Below are 7,347 nucleotides of genomic sequence, written 5' to 3' on the forward strand. Positions count from 1 at the left end.
ACGGCAGCAGGTTTGCTTTGGTTTGGATGAGGCTGAATCCCCAGAGGATGAAGGAAGGCTTTGGGCCTGAGCAGAGGCTGAGGCAGGAAGTGGGAGAAAGCCGGTGGGTGGGATGGGCAGATGTTGGAGGACATAGTTTAGGAGGAGAAGGCGGAGAAGGTGGCAGAGGCCCATCACACAAGGGCCTCGTGGACAATGGGAAGATGGTTAGCCTTTTCTTTCAGCAGTGGGGAGCCACCAACAGGTTTGGATTCAGTGTAGGGGAGCAGTAGACCATGTTGTCTTAGCTTCCCAAGGGCAAATGTCACTGTTTTGTTCACTACTGAAGATCAGTGCCCTGCTTATAGTAGATCCTCAGAAAATGCTTACTGACTCATTTCTCTTAAAACCTTCATCAAACGTATCAGCAGTATAGAGATTAACATAATGAATCTCTTCATCCTCTTTTCTCTGTCCCTCTGCCTCTGTCTCCCTCCCTGCTTCTCTCTCTCCATTTCTCTCCTCGATTCATCTCCCTCCCCCTTCTCTCTGTTTACTCCTCTGTCTTATTCCTACTTTGTCCTCTCTCCCTTTCTCTTGATGAAATGTGATGTCATTCAACATACTCCTGCACACTGGCTTGGTCAGTTGCTGGTTGGGTATTGCTGGCAAGACCCCATCACGGGTGACAGCAAGTTCTTCCATCTGGAAGCTCCCAGGTCTGGTTGTCTCTGTGTGATGCCGAGATTGATCAGTGGGCTCAGGACCTGCCAGCCCTATCAGTCCATTGTCAAGCACCCCATCAGCTCCTCACCATTGGCTTTGTGCCCACTGAGAATCATGGCCGGCCCCATTAATTCATTAAGGGTTGCAAAATGTTCAAGTGTTGATCCTATCCTTCCTTCTCTCTGTCTAAGCTGGAGAATTCCTATACTGTGAAAGCACTGCTCATTAATTATTTGGTTACTCTGAAGTCAAGTGTCTCCAAGAATGGCAGAATCCTCATTACTGCCCAGACTCACCTGTCTCTGGCCTATGGAGACTTTTCATTCACATCAGCTCCCAATGCTCAATGGAGCCCAGGCTCCTGGTATGCGGAACTGTATTTAGAGAGTTTAGTGTGGCAGCTGACATCCGGAAGCATGCAGCAGGGGGCATTTTCAATGTACCTGAGCCAATGGGAGAGGGTGGGGGAACGGGAGGAAGTTGAGCAGGTGATTTTGAACTGGTATACCAAATGTCTCCATCCTTTCCCAAATTTCTTTGATGGTGTAGTGGGCTAAGCATTGGCTGCTAACTGGTAAGGTCGAAACACACCCACCAGCCACTCTGCGGGAGAAAGTGGAGGTTGTCTGTTCTGTAAAAAATACACAGTCTCGGAAACCCTGTAGGGTCGCTGTGGGTTGGAATCGACTCAGTGGCGATGGGTGGGGGTTTAGGAACCATTTGGAATTCTTCAGTGGTTTAAAAGTCCACTTAAAGGCACCTCAGAAGAAAGAGCCAGTGATCTACTTCCCCCAAATCAGCCAGTGAGAGCCCCATGGAGCACAGTTCTACTTGGACACAGAGGGGGCACCATGAGTCAGAACTGACTCCATAGCATCTGGTTTTGAAGAAACATTTATTCCCTGGAACTCCCCTTCATCACTTCGTCGTCATTTCCGAAAAGGAGCTGGTTCTACCACCACTTCAGCCCCTTACTTTGTGGGTCTCTCTGGAAAGGCCTTTGAGGTCAGAACCACCCTGAAAGAGAGAGCCACTTTGTGATCCTTTGGTCCTAGTTTGGTGCTTTGGTCCTTTGGCCCGCTAAGCTTCAGAGGGAGCCCTGGTGGCATAGTGATTACGAGTTATGCTGATAGCCTCATCGTTGGCTTCTAGAAACCACCTTTCTTCTTGGGAGAAAGATGGGGCTTTCTATTCCCATAAACAGTTAATAGTCTCGGAAAAACACAGGGGGGTCACTATGAATCGGCATCCACTCAATGGCAATGACAGTTAAGAAGCTTTGTGATACGCCTTAAAAATGGGGTGGTCACTGCTGAGTGAATTTTTAGCATCTTCTGGGGGGAACAGCAAGGGAGTTCTCCACGGGACCTTTCCTTACCCATCCAATCCAGGCCAGACAAATGACAAGTAATATCCCTGCACCAAAGCAACTTAAAAATTAATATGAGCCTCCAAGTGATACCCCTACCTGTATCCGAGCAGCTCGCATGCCTGTGTTTCAGATTAAAACTCACATTTCATTTTTATATGCTGTGCTTAATCCAATAATGATTTCATGTTACAAATAGCAATAATATCTTTCAGCATAGTTAATCAGAATAGACTTAATGCTGTCACTATTTATTAACCTTTGTTGAAAAGCAAGAAGTTTCCCTCTAATCTGTGATTGTTGAGCTTGTCAGGCGCTATCAAGTGAAAAAACAGTTTTGGCATTCATTAAAACGGTGCGATTCCTGAAATGACAATTGCAGCTGGATGGTATTTGGTGCATGAAATCTTTGTTGCAGTCATGGGATAACTGAGAGGGCTAACGTCTGAGTTCTCTGGTGCTGCTATAACAGAAATACCACAAGGGGATGGCTTTAACAAACAGACAGTTATTCTCTCGATGCTTTAGGAGGCCAGATGCCTGAACTCGGGGTGCCAGGGCTAGAGGAGGCTTTCTCTCTCCATGAGCTTTGAAGGACAATGTGTCAAAGGTAGGTCCCAGTCTCCTTTCAACATCTGTGGGCCTGGTGTTCCTTGGAGAGCTCCGTGTGTCTTGACATCAGTCTTCCCCTGGGTCTAGAGGGTTCTCGGCACAGACGACCTGAGTCCAAAGGGTGTGCTCCATTCCTGGCTCTTTCTTGGTGATGCTGAGGTTCCCCCCGACCTCTCTTTCTGCTTTCTTCTCTCTTTTTTTGTCTCTTATAGGGTGCCCATGAGTCAGCATCAACTCGATGGCAGTGAGTAGGTAAAGATAAAAGGTCTGACTCAAGCAAGGATGGGATTTAAGTAAGGGCATGACTTGATTAAGGCAGTGACTTAAGTAAAGGTGAGACTTGAGTTATGCCCTCTTACAATGCTGTCATTTAGATGTTACCTACCCTGATCCTGCCTCATTTACATATAGAGTTTAGGATTTATGACACCACAAAATGGAGGATAATTACATCAGATCACAAAACAGAGAACAGCCATATAATACTGGGAATCCTGGCCTAGACAAGTTGGCCCGTATTGGTAGGGACCATAATTCAATTCACGACAGCTAGGAAAGAGCAAAGTGGGAACCCTCTCATTCAAAACTATTTTCCTCCTTGAACTTCTCTTGGATAATGAAGCTGATCTTAAGAATTAAAAGAGACAGAGGATAGGGTTGAGATGACGGGAGGAGTTGGGCCCCTTCATGAGTCTTGCCAAAGAGATTCATGGGTAGGGGCTTAAGACCTGTGCTGGATGAAGAAATGGATGAGCTGAAGTTCAGATGAAAGAATCCATCACAGTAACCTGGTAGCTAGCTATCAGGTATGAAAGTGAGCTTCAGATTTCCATTTCTGTGGGAACCTTGTTAGCAAGTGACCTCAACCACTGCCCCTCAAACTTGAGTGTGCATGAGAATCAGGGAGGAGAGTGGACATGCAAGAGTGGAGGCGGGGAAAGGAAGTGGGTGTTAACAAACCCAGGGACAAGGGAACAGCAAGTGATCTAAAATTGATGGTGAGGAGGGCGTAGAATGCCTGGTAGGAGTTGATCAAAGGCAATGTTACCAAGAGGAATTACTGAAACCTGAATGAAGGCCAAACATAATAGTCAAATAGTGGGACAAGAGGAAGATAAAAGGAAATAGAGGAAAGAACTAGGAGGCAAAGGGCATTCATAGAGGTCTAAATAAAGGCATGCACATATGTAAATCTATTTATATATGAGGATGGGGAAATAGATCTATGAGCATATATTTATAGGTTTAGGATTAAGGTAGCAGATGGACATTGGGCCTCTACTCAAGTACTCCTTCAATGCAAGAATACTTTGTTCTATTAAACTGGAGTTCCATGATGCTCACCTTTCCTTTTTTTTTTTTTGAAAATTAATTGAGATATTTAATAGACAGTGCAAACCATAATTTCATCTGAATATAAATGTGGGCATGTTTCCAATGAGTGATCTATCAGTTATCACAAACAGCAACAAGGACCTTCGACCTATGTTAGAAAGAGAATAGCAGAGACCAAGCTCTAACCACTGTGTCCGACCCGAGGGGAAGCCATCCGTTTCCGTCAGTCAGTGGTAGGAGGGGCGGCCGGGGCAGGGCGGAGAACATGGAGCCGGCACATGGATGGTAGGCGGAATCCGGACCACCAGGAAACCAACCTCAGCTGCATCGCAGCGAAGGGGAAGGAAGGACAAGCCCATGGCTTAAGATCGGCGTCCCAGCCAGCCCACACAAGTCTTACAGAGAGTGTGCGTGTGACACCGGTCGGCGGGCTTCCAGGGTCATAGGCTACGCTTGTCCATCATTTCGACAGCCTCCGGTCAACCCCTTCCATTGCGGGTTCAGCAGTAGCGTTAGCGTAGTCCAGAAGCTCAAGGTTGGATTTGCAAATACAGTTTATTTTACAGAAATTCAACATTATAAACAGCAGGCACCTCCCACCCCGCCGCCCGCCCCGCTGGGTGCAGGCCATGCGATGCAGAGTGAGCAGTGATGTGGCGTGGGAGCGCAATTCAGAGCGATGGCAACCTGCCTGCACCATGTCCTGCCTGCCCTGCACACACATGCGCCTGCCCGCTGCCGCAGGCCACCAGTCTGTCTGGGCCTAGCCCGGGGCTGGACCGGTTACATGGACCCAGCCCAGGACTCCAATTCCTTCATGTCGTCGTCTTCCTCTTCCTTCTTCTTGGTTTGTTTCGATGGGAGGGTGACGGGAACATTTGGTAGGGGGACTGTTTCGGGTCCACTGATTTCCAGCAAATTCTTATCTAGTTCCTCCTGTTCTAGTTCCTCTAATTCTGCCATGAGTTCATCCTCGTCAAACTCCTCTCCGAAGCCGACGGGCTTGGAAATCGCTGTTGAGATCTCCTCTGCAAGTTCCTGCTGGTCAGCAATGTCCTGCATCAACTCATCTACCTTATCGATGTCCATGTTATCGTGGGCAGCCTTCATGGCCTTGGCAGCGTAGCCCATGTTCTTGAGCACCTCGGTGTTGGTATTGGCGTTCTCCAGGGCCTCCCGCTGGAACTCGATGGTGGACAGCGTGCCATCCATCTGCGCCAGCTGCTTCTCGTACCTCTTCTTGCGCTTGAGCGCCTGCAGGGCGGCGCGTTTGTTTTTGGTGCCGTGCTTCTTGGCGGCGGTCAGCTCCTGCTCGATCTTCTTCTCCAGGAACTCTTGCTTCTTGCTTAGCATTTCCTCCGTGTCCCGCAGCCGCTGGATGGCCTCTTGGGGGGTCGGGCCGCCCTTGCCGGCCTTACCCCCTCCGGCCCCGAACAGTTTCCCGAACACCGACATGGTGACGCGCCGGCCTGCGCCGCCCGTTTCGGCTCGGCTGGCTCGGCTGGCTCCGGCTCCGGCGCCCGCTCCTGGCACCGCCGCTCCCCGCCGCCGCAGGCCTCTCCACCGCCTCCGCCCTGCAGCTGGCGATGCTCACCTTTCCAACAAAATCACTGAAGACAAAGAGGGTGCATAAGCAAATGTGAAGAAAGCTGATGGTGCCGGGCTATCAAAAGATATAGCGTCTGGGTCTTAAAGGCTTGAAAGTAAACAAGCGGCATGTAGCTCAGAAGCCACAAAGCCCACATAGAAGAGGCACACCAGCCTGTGAGATCACGAGGTGTCGAAGGGATTAGGTATCAGGCATCAAAGAACAAAAAAAAAATCAAATCATTGTGAATGAGGGAGAGTGCAGATTGGGGGCCCAAGACCCATCTGTAGGCAACTGGATATTCCCTTACAGAAGGGTCTTGGGGAGAAGATGAGTCAGTCAGGGTGCAGTGTAGCAACGATGAAACATACAACTTTCCTCTAGTTCCTAAATGCTTCCTCCTCCCCCTACCCTACCCCACCCCACTATCATGATCCCAATTTTACCTTACAAATCTAGCTAGACCAAAGCATGTACACTGGTACAAATAAGAACTGGAAACAGGGAATCCAGGACAGATGATCCCTTCAGGACCAGTGCTGAGAGTGATGAATACCGGGAGGGTGGAGGAGGATAGGGTGGAAAGGGAGAACCCATTATAAGGATCTACATATAACCTCCTCCCTGGGGGATGGACAACAGAAAAGTGGGTGTAAGATATGACAAAATAATAATAATTAATAAATTATCGAGGGGGAGGAAAATGGAGGGAGGGGGAAAATGAGCTGATATCTATGGCTCAAGTAGAGAGCAAATGTTTGAGAATGATGATGGCAACAAATGTACAAATGTGCTTGACACAATGGATGGATGTGTGGATTGTGATAGAATTGTATGAGCCCCCAATAAAGTGATTAAAAAATTTTTAAAGCCCTATCTAAAGCATTAAAACAAAGTATCTTTTCTTTAAAAACTTTGTCTTAGATTTAGTAAACTTCAGACAATCTAAAAGCTGTCAAATAGAGGACTAATGAAATAAATTGACACTGATTTATAAAATGGAATGTATAGTTATTCAAATGGTACCATAGAATAAGATTTAATTTGGTGTAAGATATTCACAAAATATAGGTAAGGGAAGAAAGCACTTTCAAAAACTTACAGACAATGACTCCATTTTTGTTAAAAATGTTTCATGCAGAGAAAAGTAGATGGTTTCTCTGGGTGATGGTGCCATATGGAATTTCCATGTTCTTTCTATGTTTTGTGAAATTTCTAAATGCTTTCTGATCTACACGACTTACTTTGTAATAAGACAGATAATAAAATAAAATAATCTAGAGAGAAACTGGAATCATCATCCCTTGCTGATGGGATTGCTAAAGGGTTCAACTGCCATGGAAACCAAGGTGGCATTTCCTAAAAAAGTTTGGACCAGCAATTCCAGTCCTACGTGTACGCCCCAGTTTTTTCATCATGGAATCAAACAGATGTGTTCATTAGAGCATTAGTCACAATTGCCAAAAGGTGACAACAAACAATTGCATCCACAGATGAGTGACTGATAAAACATGCTGTATACACACATTACTCAACCATAAGAAGATTGAAGATCTGATGCATGTTGCCATGAAACCTGATGCATAGCTGAACCCTGAACCACAACACTATGTGGACTGAGTCAGATCAACCTTGTGTCATTTCGCTTATATGAAACTAGAACAGGCAAATGCATATTGTTTTGGGTTGGATCGTAACCCGTATCCCAGTGGATGTAATTCCATTTGGAAATAGGGTT

At 46.9% G+C, this 7,347-nt stretch overlaps 1 pseudogene; it reads right to left on the bottom strand.

The window, feature by feature from the left end:
- Window positions 1-4,628: 4,628 nt before the first annotated feature.
- LOC142429223 (charged multivesicular body protein 4b pseudogene) lies at window positions 4,629-5,476 on the bottom strand (annotated as a pseudogene).
- Window positions 5,477-7,347: the final 1,871 nt, after the last annotated feature.

Source organism: Tenrec ecaudatus, chromosome 16 (assembly GCF_050624435.1).
Source record: "Tenrec ecaudatus isolate mTenEca1 chromosome 16, mTenEca1.hap1, whole genome shotgun sequence".
NCBI classification, from domain to species: domain Eukaryota; kingdom Metazoa; phylum Chordata; class Mammalia; order Afrosoricida; family Tenrecidae; genus Tenrec; species Tenrec ecaudatus.